This window comes from Aedes albopictus, chromosome 1 (assembly GCF_035046485.1).
Source record: "Aedes albopictus strain Foshan chromosome 1, AalbF5, whole genome shotgun sequence".
NCBI lineage: Eukaryota > Metazoa > Arthropoda > Insecta > Diptera > Culicidae > Aedes > Aedes albopictus.
This window is the reverse complement of record NC_085136.1, coordinates 289371545-289391822: the sequence shown is the minus strand read 5'-3', so window position 1 is coordinate 289391822 and position 20278 is coordinate 289371545. Positions and strand designations below refer to the sequence as shown.

The 20278-nt window shown below is 41.3% G+C and overlaps 1 protein-coding gene across 6 annotated transcripts in view; it reads left to right on the top strand.

Moving 5' to 3' along the window:
• The first annotated feature begins 968 nt into the window (after positions 1 to 968).
• LOC109408324 (cubilin) overlaps positions 969 to 20278 on the top strand; it is a 649214-nt gene continuing 629904 nt past the window's right edge. For 2 of the 6 annotated variants that reach the window (XM_029860375.2, XM_029860373.2), the window contains exon 1: positions 983 to 1750. The gene's annotated coding sequence lies outside the window, so the exon portion shown is untranslated. Of the gene's footprint in view, positions 1751 to 20278 lie in introns of all 6 variants that reach the window. The other 4 variants (XM_029860377.2, XM_029860378.2, XM_029860376.2 and 1 more) reach the window with 4 other exon arrangements.

The following is a 20278-nucleotide window of genomic DNA, read 5'->3' as shown; positions in this document are numbered from 1 at the left end:
CTTATTTCGTTTCACTACATGACATTTCATTACATTATATTTCAAAATTATATTTCATTGATTATACTATATTTCAATATTTATATTATTGACTATATAACTATTTGGGGTTGGGAGGGTGCATCAGGGCATCATTGAAGTTGTAACTGTACTACGGAGTGGATTGCCAGCCGGAGTGAGGTGAGAAGTAACTATAACATCCTTGTAGATGGGTTCTTCTATCCCAACAGTTGCAATGGATTTGACGCGCCCTTGTTGTAACAAACCATCCCGTAGAAAGCTTAACCAGAAATGTGGATTTCATTATTCACCTTGTTGGATCATACTGTTGGAAGGAGATTCTCTTAAACCCGCGGATTTCGCGTAAGTGTCTCTACTTACGGGTCCGCCACACCCCCTTTTGGCCCTTCATACAGCGGTATGTTGAATTCAAAGTGGTAATGAAATTTAATCTTTACTGTTAAGTGGAACTGCATGCAGAGCAAGACTCAAGCTAGGATGGTGGCTACTTACATACATACAAATATCAGGAGGATCCTGTAACGAAAATTCCGAAGGAATTTCAACAGCAGATTCTGAAGCGGTCCATAGAATATGTTCCAAGAAATTTCAAAAAAAAAATCCTTGAAAGACTTTTCGGAAGGAATTCCTGGAGGACTTTCTAAAGGAATCCATTGAGCAATATCAGAAGCTATCCAGGAAAGGTTTCATAAAAAAAAGTTGTTAAACTATTTCCTGGGATAATCTCTAAAAAAAAATAGAGAAAATTGAAAAGAAAATAACATAACAGTTTTTTTATTCATACAAAGTTTTATCCTTTCGTATTGACCGTTGATCTGGAAGAACAGTAACCGATATTCACAAGTGAGATAAGATTGTCCTCCCAATCTTCAACAAACACTGAGATGAACGGTGAGAAAAGAGAGAATTCGAATCCTGGCTCCCCCAAACCCCCAAACTCATCAACAACATTCCATCGCTGCTGTCAGCCAGCAAAGCAGCCAAACGAGTCCTGTCGGTTGGCCGTCCGCGTTCAGAAGAAGAATTGCAGTCCCATCGAGAGGAGACAGACGCGAAATCGGAACGGAATTGGAACCGCTCCCCATCGTCGGTCGTGTGCGTTTGTGTGTGCGCGCGAGAGCGAGAGTCGCGACCACACAGTAGAAGGAAGAAAGCACAAGCAAGCAAGCAAGCAAGCAGGCCAGCATTAGCTAGTGGAGTTTTGATAGACGACAGGACTCTGCGACGACGACGACGGCCACGACTGTGTGTCTTTCGGGATAGGGCTTGTCGGAAGAAAAATCCACCCGCCCCGTGGGGAAGTTTTGTGGAAAGTGCGAAGTTCGGTTCCGGAATCTCGGTGGAAAATCGGAAACGTTGGTTGGAGTTTTGGACTTGTCCTCGATTGAAGTTTGTTCGGAATTGAATGTGACACTGACCAGTGGAGAGGAAAATTTTCGTGGAAAATTGAACCAAACCGGGATTGGGGAGAAATGGCTTAGTGGGGATTTTCGGCCAAGGACTAGGCGTGGATGGATAACATTTGAAACGTATATCGCGGAGTTCGAGAAAATTTCGACTGTGACGAACGTGTTGGAATCAATATTGGGCAGGGTAAAGGTTGTCCCTGTGCAAGACCTGGAAGAAAAATCTGTTTCGAGTTTGATTGCGGAATTGTAACAGAGGATAGTGCTTCGGTTTCCGGATTACCCTTAATCCCAGTGTGTTCGTGTTCTGTTTTCCCAACGGGGTAAGAATCTCCAGTCCGATATATTATAAAACCTTCGAATTTTTGCATCAAAATTTTCCCATTTTCGCGAGGATGGTCCTCGGGTGTGTACCCGTGTGCGCTTGTGTATGTGTGTTGAAAGTGGTAAAAGTGGTGACACAAGAAGATTTTTCCCGAGGTACCCAGCCCTAATTTTTTCTCCATTCGAGTTCATCAACAAACGGATGCAAAACGTCGAAGATTTCCAAACAGTTTGCAGCTTTGCTGTAATCTTACATCACAAACGTCGAATATCTGTGTCATTCCGTTATAATGCTTATGTGAATAAATCTCTGTATCCGAAGGAAATAGTTTCATAATATCGAAGAAAATCTGAAGAAATCAAAAGAAGGCGTGAACCGTGTGTGAGCGGAACACGAATCGCGAGAGCGTGAGAGAACCGGATTGGAGCGAGCGCTCGGATTTGGGCCAAAAAGTGACACAATCCACAATGGGTAAGGACGGACCCTAAAACACTGTTTACGATTATGAATGATTGCAGTGGGTATTTATGTTATTTTGGCAAATCAAATAATATTCAGTCATACAAATAATAAACCAATAGGGTCTTGTACCATTTGGGCAGGTGTAACTAGTTTGGGCACTTGCCGCTATAACTAAGTCAATTTCATACCAATTGATTTGAATTTTTGTATAGGGTTAGATGCTGTACGTAACTCACCGTGTGCCAAAAGTTACGTTATTAGGCATAGAATTAGCTTGGTTATAGCGGCAAGTGCCCAAAATAGGTGCACCTGCTCAAATGGTAATATACCCTATATCCAAACCGTCATTTAGGAAATGACTGCCTAAATACAATTCTTACCTGAATAGTTTTTTACCTACATGGATTTCAACGCAAGTAGCTAGGAGATTTGAAGGGAGTCATGCAGGATATCAGTTTCAGGTACGTTTCTATGGGGCTTCGGAGAGTATCTGGTGCTTTATAATGATTTGAGGGGGTTTCAGGGGGTTTATTGTGTGATATTTCAGGAAGTTCAGAGGATTTTCAGGGGGATTCGGAACCACCACAGAGGCGTTATGGGGGTTTCAGAGGATCTCAGGATCGGTACATGGGATCCAAGTGGTTTTCGGTGCCATTTCAGGAAGTTGCAGTGTTGTTTTCAGTAGGTTTCAGAGTTTTTGGTGGCGCTCTTTAAGAGTTTTTGGAGGTTTCAGAGGTTCTCATGTTCGTTACAGGGGATCCGAGACGGTTGAAGAAGTTTTGACATTTTGACACATGACAATGCGTTACACCTAAATTACATTAACATCTAACACGATAGGTAAGTTAACCGTCATCCAGCCAACGTACATTTACCACCTTCGAGAAAGCACAAAAATGGTCATAACTTTTTTGTTTTTCGATGAATTTTGATGAAATTTTCACAACTTCACTACTAGTTCATGATGCTGGTGACATGGGTGCCTGGTTCACATGGTTCCGGAGTTATTCCGGATTGTCTTGAGGTTCCAAAATTGGCCACACACTTTGCACAACGTATATCTCAAGATCACGATGAGGTAGAAGTATAGTGTCTTCATAAAATTTGTTTAGTGGGCCAAGAACTATCTGGCATCGGCGATAAGATATAATGATGCTGTCTTCGGCAAAGTTCTTCAGCAAGCTCAGAATTGTCTGATGGTTGAGTCATTGATTCGTGATTTTTCCTCTAGGTGGCGCCTTGTGTCTGAAAAATTCAAACACGTATATCTCGATACCCTAATGAGGCACAAGCATGCCGTTTTAGCAAAGTTGTTCAGCACGCTAAGAACTGTCTGGCGCCAGCCTTTGGTTCGAGAATAGTCCGCTAGGGCCCATATAGCCGAGGCGGTAAACGCACGGGTATTCAGCATGACCATGCTGAGGGTGACGGGTTCGATTCCCGGTCGGTCCAGGATCTTTTCGTAAAGGAAATTTCCTTGACTTCCTTGGGCATAGAGTATCTTCGTGCCTGCCACACGATATACGCATGCAAAATGGTCATTGGCAGAGGAAGCTCTCAGTTAATAACTGTGGAAGTGCTCATAGAACACTAAGCTGAGAAGCAGGCTTTGTCCCAATGAGGACGTTACGCCAAGAAGAGAGAGAGAGAGTGGCGCCAGGGTAAAAAATGTTCAAACTTCTATATCTCAGAATTCTGATAAGATAGAATGATGCTGTCTTCAACAAATTTCTTCAGCAAGCTAAACTGTCTGGTAGTTGATTCTTTCATTCGTGATTCATTCGCTAGGTTATTCGCTACACTGTCTTTGACTCCCTGCACCTGCACACAATTTTTTGTCACCCCACAATATTGCTTCTTTTGCTCCGTTTTTTCTTCCGGGAATTTCTACAGGAACTCTTTCGGGAATCTTTCCAGAAATTTCTCCGGGCATTCCATCGAGAATTTCTCCAAGAATTCCACTGGGAATTCCTAAAGAACTTCCTCCAGGAATTTCTTCAGGAAATCTTCCAAGAATTCCTCTAGGACATCGTCCAGAAGTTTCTCCGGGAAACTGTTCAGGATTTTCTCTGGGGATTCTTCCAGAAACTCCTTCAGTGATTCCTCCAGGAACTCCACCGGGGATTTATCCATGAATTTCTCTAGGAATTCCTCTGTCTCCGGGAATTCTTCCGGAAATTTTTCCAGGGTTTCCTCTAGGATCCCCATCAGGAACTCCTGCGGAGATTCCTTCAGGAATTCTTTCGGAATTTCTCCAGGAATTTCTACGGATTTCCTCCGAGAATTTCCCCAGGAATACCTCCATGAGTTCCTCCGGGAATCACTCCATGAATTGCTCCGGGATTTTCCTCAGGAATTCCATCAAGAATTTCTCCAGGCTGGATCTCTCCGAGATTTTCTCTAGGAGTTCCTCCAGAAATATCTCCGGGATTGTCTCCGGGCATTCCTTCGGGAATTTCTTCAGGAAATCCGCCAGGAATTGCTTCGGAAATTTCTTCAAGAAATTGTCCGGGGAATCCTCCAAAAAATCTTCCAGGAATTCCTCCGGGAATTCCCCCAGAAATTCCTCTGAGAATTTTTTCAGGAAAACTTCCGGTTAAAAAAATCCACTGGGAATTTCTCTAGGAAGTCTTCCTTCAGGAAATTTTCTGTGTCTTTTTTTTAGAAAACTCTCTGAGAATTTCTCTAAGAATCCCTCTGGGAATTTCTCCAGAAATTCCTCCTTGGATTTCTCCAGGAATTCCTCCAGGAATTTCTTCGGGAATTACTCCGGGAATGTCTCTGGAAATCCTCCCTGGAATTTCTTCAGAAATTCCACGAGAAATTTCTTCAGGAAATCCTTTCAAAATATCTCCTGGAGTTCTACTACGAACTTTCTCCAGGATTTTCTCCGGGAATTCTTCTAGGACTCCCACCAGCAATTCCTCCGGTGATTCCTTCAGTAATTTCTGCATGATTTTTCCGGGATTATTTCCAGGAATTCCCTTGGGGGATTCCTCCAGAGATTTTTTCCAGGAATTTCCTCCAGGGAATCCCCCAGGAAGGAGGATTCCCTGAAGAATGTTCCAGAGGAATTGCTGGAGAAATACCGGAGGAATTCCTCTAGAAATTTCCTGAGGAATTCTCGGAGGAAATCCTAGAGGGAATTTCAGAAGAATCCCCGGATTAATTTCTGAAAGAATTCCTGGAAGAATTCCTGGAGCATTTTCTGGGAGATTTCCAGAAGAAATGCCCAAATAATTCCTGGAGGATTTCCTGAAGAAATTCCCGAAGATATTCTCGGAGGAATTCCTGGAGGATTTCCTGGAGAAATTATCGGAGGAATTCATGGAGTTATTCCCATAGGTATTCGTAAAGGAAGTCCTCCTGAAGACTTCCTGAAGAGATTCTTGGAGAAATTCCCAGAGGATTTTCTTGAAATAAAAAACCGAAAGTCATCATTAGAAAATTATCGGATATATTCCTGGAGAAACTCCAGGTAAAATTCCCGAAGAAATTCCTAGAGAAATCCCGGAGGAATTCCTATAGAACATCCCGGAGGAATTTCTGAAGAAAATCCCGGAGGAGTTCATGGAAGAATTTCCGGAGGCACCCGGAGGGGAAATTCTTAGTAAAATTTTCAGAGAAAATCTTGGAAAAAAATCCGAGGAATTCCTGGAGAAAATCTCTGAAGAATTCCTGCAGAAATTGCCGAAGGAATTCCTGAAGGAGTTCCTGATGGAAGTCCTAGAGGAACTTCTGGAGGATGTACTAGAGGAATTTCCAGAAGATTTCTTGAGGGAATTCCTTGATAAGTTCTTTAGAAATTCCCAGTGGAATTATTGGAGAAAAAACAGAACAAAAGAAGCAATATTGTGGGGTGACAAAATTTGTCTGCAGGGGGTCAAAGACGGTGTTAAAGTATTGCCGCTTGTACCACCGTACTTCACCGTCTACAATCCTGCCAAATGGCTCTTAGCTGAACAACTATGCTGAAAATAGAATACTTCTTGTTCATTTGGGTGTTCATACAAGTATTTATTAATACTAGACGAAACCTATCGAATAATAAGGAGTGTATCGGAAAGTAGTTGAAAATGTTCAGAATGCTCTATCTCGAAGCTGGGTTGGTCTTTTCATTTCGGTTCTTCTATGAAATCTTCACAATATAGTTAAGTTTAGAATACCTTGGAAAAATTTGGAAAATGTTTAGTATTATTGAAAATATGGTTAAATGAATATACCTCATAAAATAAAAATCTGCACAAAATGCAATTCCGTCAAGATTTTTCAACATTTTAAAAATCTGTAGCGAGTAAAGTTTGTACGATAAAAAATCTGGAAAATATTGATGCTTGTTAACAGTTACGTACACATAACATATAATTCAACACCGACTTTCAAAATTCATATTTTCGATAGAAAAATCTCCTATATCTACAAAATGGTCCACTCCAAAAAACGTCTATTTTTTGGTCAAACTTTGAAGTTCTGCTCTTAATATCTTAACAGGTTATGAAATTCTATTTTTTGCCCTAACTTACTCGTCCATAAATTCAAAAACATACCCTATTTAAAAAGATGCGAATATTTCATTTTATGTATTTTTTATTTGCGTAAACATGATTTGGAGGAGCATAGAAAAAGGGGGTTCCTCAAAAATGGCCTTTTTTCATTTTTAAGAATTGCGCTTAAATGCAGTAGAGATTTTTCTTGTAAAAAATAATTTGCCTATATCATGAGGATTCTTTAGCTTATTATATGTGCACAAAAAAGTTAACAATTTTCGAACATTATCGCACTTTTTTCGCAATTTCAATTTTTTAGAAGGTGTGCAAAAATTTTAAAACATGCGTTCAGTAATCTAGGTTAAAAACCCAGTTAAAAGAACATTTTTAGAAAATCATAAAAGCCATTTCTTTTTTCAAGGATTTATACAGTATCTCCAAAAATAAAATTACTTAAAAGTTGTAATAAACTATTTTTGAGGTTATTTTAAACATTTTCAACTACTTTACGATACACTCCTTATCAGTACCATGGACACCAGATAAGTCTTACTTCCTCTTAAGGCTTTTTACGGCATCATCAGCATCGGCAGCCATGTTGGATATGAGCCTCAAAATTTCAAAGTGATAATTCTCTGCCACCAAAGCGAATATTCGTATAAAAAAGTATCATCCAATGTGCTCACTCGCAGTGATTGCGATGATACTTTTTCTGCTGCGTTGCTGCAGAATTGACAGTTTTTTATCACTTCAAAAATGCGAGGCAAACAATCATTGAAAAGCAAAAAGTCAATGATTCGTTTGAAAACTTAGTGATGCAATAAGACACCTTAACTTTCGGAACAATTTGCTGGACGTTTTCTGATTTGCTTTGATTGCTGGTGTCACCTAGCATCACCATTGCCGACTAGATCTCAACCTGTCGAACAATTATGCAGAAAACACGAGAGTAATGAGATACACGTATTTAAATATTATACACAATGTGCCATCAAGTGGATAAATCACGAATTCAAGACTCAACTACCAGACAGTTTTTAGCTTGCTGAAGAACTTTGTTGAAGATGGCCTCATTCTATCTTATCAAGATTCTGAGATATAGTAGGCGCCACTTAGTGGACGATTCTCGAGCCAAAGACGCCATTGCAGATAGTTCTTAGCCTGATGAACAACTTTGCTGAAAACGGCATGCTTGTACCTCATTAGGGTATCGAGATATACGTGTTTGAATTTTTCAGATACAAGGCGCCACCTAGCGGATAAACCTCAAACCAAAGACTTCACTATCAGACAGTTCTGAGCTTGCTGAAGAACTTTGCTTATCAGGTTTCTGAGATATGGGGGTTTGAACATTGTTGACACTGGCGCCGCCTAGCTGCCGAATCGCGAACAAAAGTCACCGTTGCCAGTTAGTTCTTAACCTGCTGAACAAATTCGCCGAAGACACTATACTTCTATACCTCATCGGGACCCTGAGATATACGTTGCACAAAGTATGTGGTTAATTTTGGTACCCCAAGACAATCCGGAATAACTCCGGAACCATGTGCACCACCCAGCCAACACACGATCGTATATGATGTTGAATAGGATGCAAAAGTGGAGGCGATATGCGTACTCTTTACACGCAGGTAAATGGAAGCATGTACGCATATGGCCTCCACTTTAGCATCCTATTCTACATCATATGCGACTTCGTGTTGGCTGGGCAGGCACCCATGTCCATCATCATAAACTAGAAGAGTTTTTTGGGAAGTTGTGTCATCAAAATCCATCGAAAGACAAAAAAAAAAGATATGACCATTTTTGTGCTTTTTCGAAAGTGGTAAATGTACGTTGGCTGGATGAAGGTTAAACAATGCACGAAAGAGCACCAAAATTCTAACAAAAACTTGGAAGTTCAATGCTATAGTTGAACCTAATATCACGCTGGTGTGAATCACTGTACGCATAACCATCAAGATACATTCAAAAACGTATCAAATGTTAAAATTCAAGTTAAACCAAAAAATAAATGTGTATCGATGTTCGCACGTAGACCAGCTTTTGGTCATCTCAGACCCCTCGTAGACATTTATCCTAACAAAAATTTGGAAGAATCACCTTCCAATGTTTACGTGGTTTACAAACGGTTCTTAATCATTAAGATACATCTGAAAACAATTCGTTCCAGCGAAGCTAACATTGCATTGGCTTTTTCTTCTTTATGGCTCGACGTTCTCACTGGAACTTGGGCTGTCTCTCTTCAACTTAGTGTTCTTAGAGCACTTCCACAGTTATCAATTGAAGGGCATTCTTTGCCTGCCATTGCAGGAATTTGTGTATTGTGAGGCAAGCACAATGATGCACTATGCCCAGGGAGTCGAGAAAATTTTCCCGACCGGAACGGGAATCGAACCCACCGTCTCCGGATTGGCGATCCATAGCCTTAACCACTAGGCTAACTGGAGACATTGCATTGGCATTGTGATATAAAAAGCTTTGTCACACCGTAGCTACCCATAGTTACAAGAGCCGGGAGGATGTCCTTCACACTTTTGCATTGTTTTAAGTTAGCTTCTCATTGCTATATTATTTAAGAAAATATTATTTTATCACACAATCATTGTGCAATCATGATCCACTGGTTTAATACTAGCACTATCTGGCACTATTAGCATGGCTGGTTATGTATGTTTTTCAATCTACTTGTATACCTAATCGTGCATATCATCGAAAAATATGCTTTTACCGTTTGAAGAGCGTTCCAGGGGTTTCCAAGGGGTTCTAGGGATGTTCCAGGATTCTCCGGGGTGTTCCAGAAGAACTCATAGGTGTTCTAGGGGGTTTCATGGGAATTCTAGAGATGTATCAGAGGTCTTTAAAAGCTTTCAGTTGTGTTTCAGGGGGCTTCATGGGCGTTCATGGGAGTTTTCAGGAGGTTTCGGAGGAGTTTCAGTGGGTTTTATAGGCGTTCCAGGAGGTTTACGGGAGCTCCAGGGGGCGTTCCATGAGGTCTCAGAGTCTTTCAAGGGTGTTCCACTCTGTGGTACTACAGGGGTTCAGTGGAGTTCCAGGGGCCGCAAAAGCGTTCCTGGAATGCTCCGCAGGGCTGTAGGGGTGAAAGGAAGGTTTCAGAGAGATTCAGGGCATATCAGGGATGTTTCAAAGGTGTGCTAGAAGCTTCCAGGGGCCTCTGGGATTTCAAAGGTGTCATGAAAGTTCCAGAGGGTTTCAGGCGTTTCCTGGTATTTTCAGGGGCGCTCCAAATATTTCAGAGGATTTTAGTGTGTTTGAAGGAGTTTCAGAAGGTGCCAGGGCGTTGCAGAGTGTCTCAATGGGTTTCGGTGGCGTTCTAGGGAATTTCAGATGGGTTTTTGGAGGGATTCACGGGGGTTTCTTGTGATGCTTGAACTCGAAAACCGGAAGTGTGTAATTTCGAAGCAGGATTCAGGGGCGTTTTCAGTGGTTTCATAGGGTTTCAGAGGCGTTACATGAAGTCTGAGAGGATTTTGGAGGGATTTCGGAGGCATTTCAAAAAGCTTCAGAGCATTTTCTGTGGATTTCAGAGACGTTACGGAAACGTTATATAGGCGTTTTCGGGGTCGGGGGGTCGGAGAAGTTTCAGAGGATTTTCGACGTGATTCAGAGAGGTTATCGAGGCGGTTTTGGGGATTTTTGGAATCCCCACAAAATTCACAAGCGCACTCTTTAATTTCAAAATGGCGTTGGATATCGGTTCCAACATCAACTCAATGAGCCAGGTCCGAAAATATCCATATGGCATAAGCCTTTTTAATTTATTAGACGTGGTCCGTAACTATATAACTATCTGCGTCTTCAAATTTCCGGTTCTTTAGTTATACGCATGCCTGTTCGCCGTTTTCGGAACGTATGGGATTTCATTAGTTCACTCAATTTGCCCATCCACTTCAGTTTTTGCATTATAAAAGCTACGATTTGTATTCTATCATGTTCAGTAAGTCTTCTGAAAGTTCAATAGACAGTAACAGATCAGTCGGGATATCCTAGGTCATTCAAACTGTTCTTGAGTATAGATCCCAAAGTCTATGGGTGTAACGGTAACTTCTTCCAGTATACAAAGCTACGTTTTGTAATCTATCATGTCCAGTAAGTCTTTTGAAAGGTTAATAGACAGTTTCAGATCAGTTGGAATATCCTAGGTAATCCAAACTATTCTTGAGTACAGATCCTAAAGTCTATGGTTGTAACGGTAACTTCTTTCAGTATACAAAGCAACGATTTGTAATCTATCATGTTCAGTAAGTCTTCTAAAAGATCAATAGACAGTATCAGATCAGTTGGGGTATCCTAGGTCATCCACAGTATTCTTGAGTTTAGATCGTAAAGTCTACGGTTGTAATGATAACTTCTTCCTTTATACAAAGCAACGATTTGTAATCCATCATGTTCAGTAAGTCTTCTGAACGTTCAATGGACAGTATCAGATCAATCGGGATATCCCAGGTCATCCAAACTGTTTTTGAGTTTAGAACCTAAAGTTTACGGGTGTAACGGTAACTTCCTTCACTATACAAAGCAGTTACAGATTACAGTTTAAAGTTTATTGTGAGAATAACTACTGTTACTATCAAGAGTTGAACTTCAGGATAGTTTACCATAGTGTCTCAAAAATGGCATTTGAGATTTCAAGAATTCCATGAATCCCAGAAGATTATGCTATGCTATTATTTATGGTGGAAACACATACAATTTGTTTTGTAGATTAGAAGGATTTCATTATATAACAGTTTGGAAAACCTGAACGTCCCAAAGGTTTACAATAAACAAGTAGACTTCAGATTGGTTCAGTATCCATGGATAAATATGCAACGTTACTCAGTATAGCGGATACGGCTGTTGTTACGAGTGTAGACCTGAAGTCCTGAACTCCGAGGTGTTTGGCAGACCTAGAATATCCCTGTAGTGTCTCTAAATGGCATTGTAGATGATAAGAGCAGGGTTGGTAACCATCTGTTTCGTCACCGACCAACAACGAAAAATTAAAATACATAGTTCGTCAGCATATAAAATTCCGCCACTTGCACCATCACCAGCGACCGACAAAGAAACCACGACAAGGTGAACCGAAAATAGAACAGGGAGCTATAGTTTTCGTCATTCTCCTTTGTCTCCTTTTGCAACGACGAAAAACGAACATGTTTTCGTCACATGGCATCCGATTGCAGACGAAAGGCGAGCCAGCAAGCTTTTATTGACGATTTGGCCTCAGTCTTTCGGAGCTGTTGAGTTAGCTCTGATGGTATGCTTGTTACACTGCCGATCTGAAGGTTTTTGGCTCGATTCCGAATGAAGGCGGGTTTCATTTTAGCATTTTTTTCTGGTCACCCATTCCCGTGCGGCTGAGATCAATTTCACTACCTTACTTTAGCCGTTAAATTAGATTTAAGAATTATTTATAGTAATAATATAAGAAATTATGTAAGGATAAATTCACTGCTTGCGTCTTCAATGACTTGTTGCGGGTTGTTATCAACGAAGTGGAATTCCCTATCGCTCTCATTATTAGCCCTCCTTTCTTCTCCTGTCATCTCTCATCCATCGGCGCGTGACCATACTGGAGCATGAGGTACGGTCAGTTGAGTAGCTAGGAGCGACACAACACAGAGGGGTTGTAACACTCTCGGAAATTCTTTCAAGCATTCTCTCGATCGATCATCGAATGATTTATTCCAAAATTTTTTCCGGGATTTGCTCTAAAAATTGCTCTAGGGATTTTTTTTTTAAATTTCAGTCAGAAAATATTCCTGAGATGTCTTTAAAATTTTTTAGGGATTTCTATAGAAACTGCCCCAAAGGTTCCTTTACATCTATTTTGAGGGATTTTTTTTCTGAAAATCTCCCATGGCTATATTCTACTATGTACAGGGGATAGACAAAATGATCGGGACAGGCAAAATTTTCACTTTTCAAAAAATGTTCAACTAGCTGTAACTTTTCGAAAAGTGCATCAAGTATTCTCAATTTTTTACTGTAAGTTCTTCAACTAGTTGTGTATCAGTGGACAAAATTTGGAAAAGATCGGACAATTCTTCACGAAGTTATAAAGATTTTTGAAAAAGGTAAAATTATCCGATAGCCAACTTTGAGCTGTTATATCTCCGGATTCAATGAACCGAATGCAATGAAATTTTGACCATTTACGACATACATGTTTTATCCTGGTTTTATACGAGCATGTAAAAAAGCTAGTTGTTCTATAATAATTTTATGTAATAGTTTTTCACTTTGAGCCTTTGACATTCCATAAAACAATCACATAATTTCTCCTATAAACATCATAAACTAAAGAATTGTAAGTAGTCATGAATTGGTTTTATCACTTATGATATACCTTTTCAATAAAGCTTGCATTTGTGGCTGTTGTGGCATGGATTTTTTTACTGTAAACAAATACAAAACAGTGGGGGCAATGCTTAAAACCAACAAAAGATTTCATGGCCGTAACATAGACCCATAAATGCTCTGATAAATCGTGAGTTCTGTTATGACCACCTCAGGAGGGTTCGCCCTATCGGAGAAATCAGCAGGAACGTTACATTTTAAGCGAAAATTGTGCTGATGTTTACTGCCGTGTGCAGCATAGCTGTCCCATGTTCTATGGGAATCCCTATTAACATGGGACAACTATGCTGCACACGGCAGTTTAAGTGTGGTTACAAGAACTGAGAGGATGTGCTTTGCTCTTTTGTATTGTTTTAAAATAGCTTTACATTGCTATTTTATTAAACAATATATTAATTTATCACTTATTAATTTTGCAATCATGCTCCAATTGCTGAACACTGGTACAATCTGAACTGTTGACACTGTGGTCAATTTGCCTTCCTAATCACTCATTCTAACGTCAAAAATACGCTTATACCGTTTAATGAGCAATCCACGGATTTTCAAAGAGCTGCAAAAGCTGTCCAGTGATGTTACATGGGCGTTTTAGGGGATTCGCAATGGTGCTCCAGGAGTCTCAGGGGTTCCAGGGGGCTCCAGAAGCGTTCCTACGGTGCTTCACAAAGCCAGAGGATTTCAGGGTGTTTTAGAGAGGTTCCAGGAGGTTTCAGCCCAAGTCACATTTTGATGACTAAATAGTCTTGTAGAGGTTTTGATAACCGTCATAAAACCTTCTAACACCTTCTATTTTGGTTTTATGATGGTTCTAAGAACCTGTTCTAACCTATTTGACTAAAAAATGTTACTTGAGAGGGGTGTTCCAAATATTTGAGAGGGTTTCAGGGACGTTTCAGCATGTTCGAGGGAGTTTTAGTGGCATTGCAGAAGGTACCATGGTGTTTCAAAAAGTCAGAATGGGTTTCGGAGGCATTCTAGGGAATTTCAGAGGAGTTTTTGAAGGTGGTTGCTTGGGTCTTCCAAGGAAGTTTCAGTAGCATTCTGTAGGGTTTCAGGAGTGTTAAAGGAGGCTTCAGGGTCGTTTCTGTGGGTTTCAGAGGTGTTCCGCGGACGTTTCAGGGGTGTTTCAAGAAGTTTCACGATATTTCAAGGGCATTCCAGGGTATATCCTAGGTCGTTATCGGTGTCTCGCACTTAACTCAAGTCGAGTCAAGGTGCTGAAAACGAACTCACAGTTTAGATCAAATTACGTATCCACTGCAAATATTTAGTTGGAATGACAGGAACAATCCGAGTTTCTGTTATTTTCATCAGATTCTACCACATATGTGTCTAGAGTTTTTTTTTATAGGATTTGCATAGATTTTTTTTCTAAAAAAAAAGATCTATAGTTTTTGTAAAGCGTATGGTATTATATACATAAAATCTTGAAGCATATGAAGGCAAAGTACTTTTAATTACAAATTGAGAGATACAATTGTGAAAAAAAATATCACTTGTTTTGGTGGGATTCAAACCCACGACGCCGTGTCGCTGGTCCGGCGCATAAACCAACTAAATCACATAATAAATTCTGCGGAATAGAAAGTTAAACTGGATTCGAATCACCACCCTAACCAGGTTCGTCTTTTATAACTTTACCTCTCCTTCGGCTCTTAGCTGTCAATCTCACGCACTCTTGCGGCCAACGAACAACAAGTGTGAGCGTATTGTTTTTAGAATGTTGATATTGCAGCTCGACCTGACCCATACTCAGTATGCGTTGAGCGCTTATGGTGTTTAATCCTACTGTAACGTATATTTTGTTATTTTGACTCTAACGTCTCCTTTTTTTCTGGTACAGGAGATCTCAGAGGCATTCCAAGGAGGCCCCAGGGGTGCATTAGCTGTTTCCAGGGGAATCCAGGGAATCTTAGTAGCGCTTCGGGGCTTTCAAGAGGGATATCATTGAGATCCCAGGTGTTATCAGAGGCGCTTCAATGGGTCGGGGAATTTCAAGCAGTTCCATGGTATCTCTAAGGTGCTTCAGAGAGTGTCCGGGGGTCCCAGGAATGATTCAGAGGATCCTAGGGGCGTTTTAGACTCGCTCAAGGGGTCTCTGGGTGGTTTCAGGTGGTTCTAGACAATTTCAGGAGGCTAGATGGGAGCTAAGGGCTGTTTTTGGAGTTCGCAGGGGCGTTTCAGGGAGTTCCTTGGGTTTCAAGGGGTCCCAGTAGGTTTGAGCTGGTCCCAAGGGATTTTATGGGGGTTCCTGGGGTCTTATGGGCGGTTTAGAGGATTTCATGGAATTTGATGGGATCATCAATCCATTTTTGGGGGTTTCAGGGGTTCAGGGGTCTCAGAGGCGTTTTAGTGGGTAACAGGGGCGTTTCAAGGAGTTACAGAGGGTCACAAGAGCGTTTCAGAGATCCCAAAGGATTCCAAAAGGTTTCATGGGCGCAATAGGGGGTTTCAGGAAGCTTCGAAGACGTCGCAAGAATGCTTTGGGGTATCTCAGGGGTAGGGATGGGAGAAAACATTCATTTATGGCGCATGCCTCACTCAGTATCAAATTAACCGAGCGATGAATATGTGTGGCAAAGACGAACGAACCTATATTCAACGAGTGCTAGCATCTCAAATGCATTCTGAGTCGGGTGTGCAATCAGTCATTTTGGAACGTTTATTAAGCTTATTGGGACAATCAACACTGTGAATTAAATCAATGAGCGCGTTTTGGGGTTGTTCATAAACCACGTAGACCAAAATTCGATCATCTCAGGCCCACCCCTCCCCCTTGCAGACTTTTGCCCATACACAAATTTTGAAGTTTGTATGAAGCGCAGACTTTGGCCAGAATCACTAATCAACCTTCCCGCTCCCCGAAAAGGCTACGTGGTTTATGCATGGTTCCTTTGATTCAATCAGCTGCATGTCACTCGGTTATGAGAACACGAACGGTATTTTCCCTATCATGGACCCAAGCAAATTGATTTTCACTATCTATTTAGCGGATCTCAGGGGCAATTAAAGGGCTCTGAGGAGCATTTCAGGGAGTTCCAGCGGGGGCTCAGGCATGCTTTAGAGTGTCTCACACATAGGCAATTCCGCAGGTCCCAAGGGCACTCCAGGTGTTCTGCAAGGGGGGTCAGGAGCACTTTGAGGGATTTCAGGAGGTCTCAATGATGCTTTAGGGGGTTCCAGGGGCGTTTCATGGGACCTCAAAGGCCTCTCAATATGTCCCAGGGGGTTTCAGGGTGGGTGCGAGAGTGTTGGTCTTATGGGTGCCTTGGGGCGTTTCAGGAGCGTTTCAAGGGGGACTCAGGGGGCATTTCTGGAGGTCTCATGAGAGCTCCAGGAAGTCTCAGGAGCATTTGAGGAGATGTCTTTGGCGATCCAGGTAGTCTCAGGGGTATTCCTAGAGATCTCAAGATCTCGCATTCTTGGGGGTTCTCAGGGATTTCAGGAAGTTAACTGGAGGTCTCATGAACTATTTCAAACAACCCCTAGGAAATGAAGGAGGTCTCATGGAGTTTCTACGGTTCCAGGGGTCTGTGGGGCGCTTCACACTATTCATACGCCTCTGAAATCCCCTTAATCATTTTGACATATTCCGGTATGTCCGGTATAAAGAAATAAATGAAATAAATGAAATAAATCATTTTGACATATTCCGGTATTAAAAGACTCCTAAGACTCCCTGAAACCCTCTGAAGCGCCTTGAAATGCTCCTGAAAGCCCTTGAAACGACCTCAAAAGGCTTTTGAGACCCCTCTAAAAAACCTTTGTTGGTGCATCACATGAACTGTGTCACCCAGGCACCCTCAGCCGCAGCAGCTTTGGAATTTTCATAACAGCAGTCTTTGGACTGTACCAACTTCGAATTTGTGCGAATTGCGTTATGCTAATGCTAATGCTCACTTACGTTTTTTGGGTGAAAATAAAAGTATTCACAATAACCAGAATATCTAGGAATTGCTTGAACAAAATCAGCAATTTCTGTTGAACCCCATGTTGCGACCGTTTTTGTCCACTGTGTACCATCCTTCGCTGCCGCACAGATTTTGTACACTCTCACACGCACACTTACTCGTGTGGGGTATCCCCCATCTGGTGCGAGACGAACGACGAGGACGAGAGCGAGAAAGTGCGAGAGCGCGGAAAATTCTGATAGCGACGAGATGACAGATCTGCTCTGTCCCTTCCTGCCAGCATCCTCACCAGCATCCAACATTTCCACCTCGTTGTCGTCGTCGTCCTCCCAGTCGACGACTGAATGACTGGGATGACAAATGGTGGAACAGCAGCGATGGGAATTCTTCGGTGTATGGAGAAACGGTGAAACAGTAGTGACTGTGATCGAATTTTATATCCCAAACCCGACGACGACGACGGTCGACGGAGCAGCGCCAGAGCAAGGACTGAGGAGGATAATAAGGAGGTGCTGATGAATGGTCCCATGATCGCAAGTAGGAGAGCACATTCATGGAGATGTGCATGGGAAGCTGTGTGTGCGGCGGTGGCGGCGACGTTGGGGGAGTTGTTTGCTTTTGTGGTTCCAGGATGCTGGGAAGGGTATGGAGCAATGTTGGATAATAGAATTTTTGCAGCTTTTGATAATGTGGAAAACGACGTTACCGAAATGGGTGTTGTCGGTGGCTAGGAAAGATTTTCAGTAAAATGGAATCTTCTCCCAACGGAAAGAAGAAGTTAGACTTTTAAATAAATAGGAACACAATTTCAGTAAGTAGTCGTTAATACTGCGTGTTTTACATATAATTGACAGCTTCGTTAGCCAGTCAATCATATAATTTGTCTATTTCAATCGAATTTCAATCGAATCATGTAATTTGTCTATTTCATTACAATAATTCTAATATTGCCGGTACCCGTGCCGCAATTGGTAATACGTTTGCTTCATAAGCAGATGATCATTGGTTCGACCCCAACCCCGACACTTTCGTCAGTTGCTCCTTCCCCCTGAGAGCAGCTGACACTGACCCTCTTCACGCAGCACTTTTTTTTTCTGTTCGGATGAGCTACTGTGACCTTGATATATTGATCTTTTGCGGCAATATTCTTACTTACCTCACCGGTCAGACTAAAGCCTGTATCCACAATAATCGGGACACAGAAATATGGCTGTAACTCTGCAATAGATACATTAAAATTGCTCAAATTTTGCCTGATTATATCTTAAGATGTGTTCATTTCACCTGCAAAATTTCATGTGAATCGGTGAAGTACCTTTTGTTGTAGCAATGAAATAGTAGAACGCGAGCAAATGAATTTTGTACAGCCCCTGGTTTAGCTTGTCAGCGCTGTAACTTTTGAATTTGGTAAAGAAAATGACTGAAATTTTGAACACAAACCTCTCAATCTACTTAACTTACATAGGCAAAATTTCTAAAAAATCGATGCACTATCAACAATTTTATAGTCGAAACATATATTGGGGCTGACCGTGATTTTAGCCCTTTAGACAACAATTAGTGAGCACCCCTTATTGTTTCGATTGTATTGTTGAAAGTACTACACCAATAATCATCAAATTTTGCAGGCATAATATACACATAATGAACTACCTTCTGTGGAAATTTCATGAAAATTGACAGAGATATTCATAAGTTATGAATGGACAAACATCGCACATAAAAAACATGATACATTTTCACTAACACTATCCCCTATCAACACCAGTAACTTTCAATCCAATTGATAAAAGTTGATGAAACTTTGCACGAAAATGTCTCTATAAGAATCATAACTGCTCATGAAGTTTCATAATTATCCTCACAGAACTTTGAATTGTAGCGGAAATGAACCATCTAGTATGCGAATGAAAATTGGTGATGATTGTACAAAATCTTAAAAACATCGTCTGTTTGTTTCTCATCCACAGTTAAAAGTAATGCATCGATTTTAATGAAATTTTGCACAAATAATAAACATACATCAAAGAGTTCTCAGTTATTTTTTGGCCAATTTTTATTGACTTAGTACAGAGTTACTGCCGTACTTCTGTGTCCCGATTATTGCGGATACAGGCTTTAAGGCCTGAGTGTCCTCTGCTGTACGTAGGAGTCGTCTTCAGTCAATCAATCATATCATAATCAAATTGCCAAAATCATGTGGCTTATCAAAAAAAGCATACCATGGACTTGCTTGGATCTTGAGAACGGCAGTTTTTGAATTAACGGCGTCGAATTATCATTTCAGCCTTTTATGTGATTTCAGATTTCTGACATTTCCAGCCTTTTGTACGTTACCCAGAATTTCAGCGATGTCTTCGGAAGCTCCTCCTGGAATCCCCTCAGAAATTGATCCTTCGATTTCTTCGTGGGATTCCTCCAGGAATTTCTCAAGGGATATCTCCAGGAATTGTTTCAAGATTCCTCAGTGAATTCCTTCAAGGATTCGTCTAAAAATTCCTACAGAGATTATTCCAGGAAATTGTCCGAATATTCCGCTAGAGATTCCTCTAAGAATTCCTTCAGAGATTCCTTCAGGTAGTGCTCTAGAGATACTTCAAGGAATTTCCCTAGAGATTCCTCCAGGAATTCATTCAGGGATTTCTCCTGGAATTCCTCCAGGGATTCATCCTGAAAGGGCTTCAGTGATTCTTCCAGATATTCCTCCAGGGATTACTCCGAAGATCGCTCCTGGGATTCCTCCTGGAATCTATGCCTGGAATGGTCCTTCAGGAGTTCCTCTGGAGATTTTTCAAGGATTCCTCTAGGAATTCCTCCATACATTCCTCCAGGTATTCCTTTGGAGATACATAAAATAATTCCTCTAGAAATTCCACCAGAGATTTCTCCAGTAATTCCTCCAGGAATTCTTTCAAGGGTTCCTCCAGGAATTTCTCCAAGGATGCGACCTGAAAGTTCTCCAGTGCTTTTTCAAGAAAATCCTCCAGAAATTCTCCAGGAGTCCCTCTGCAGATTTCTCAAGGAATTTCTCTAGACATTTTTCCAGGAAGTCTTACAAGCATGTCTCCAGGAGTTCCTCCAAGGGTTCTTCTAGGCATTCCTTCCGGAGTTCCTCCAGGGAATTGCTCTAGGGATTCCTCCAGGAATTCTTTTCTCCCGGAGGTTGTACAGGCATAATTCCTCCGGGGTTGTTGCATGTATTCCTCCTGAGATTCCTCTAGGAATTCCTTCAAGGATTTCTTCAGGAATCCCCCAGGTAATTCAACCAGGAATTGCTCCCGGAATTTGTCCAGAAATTAT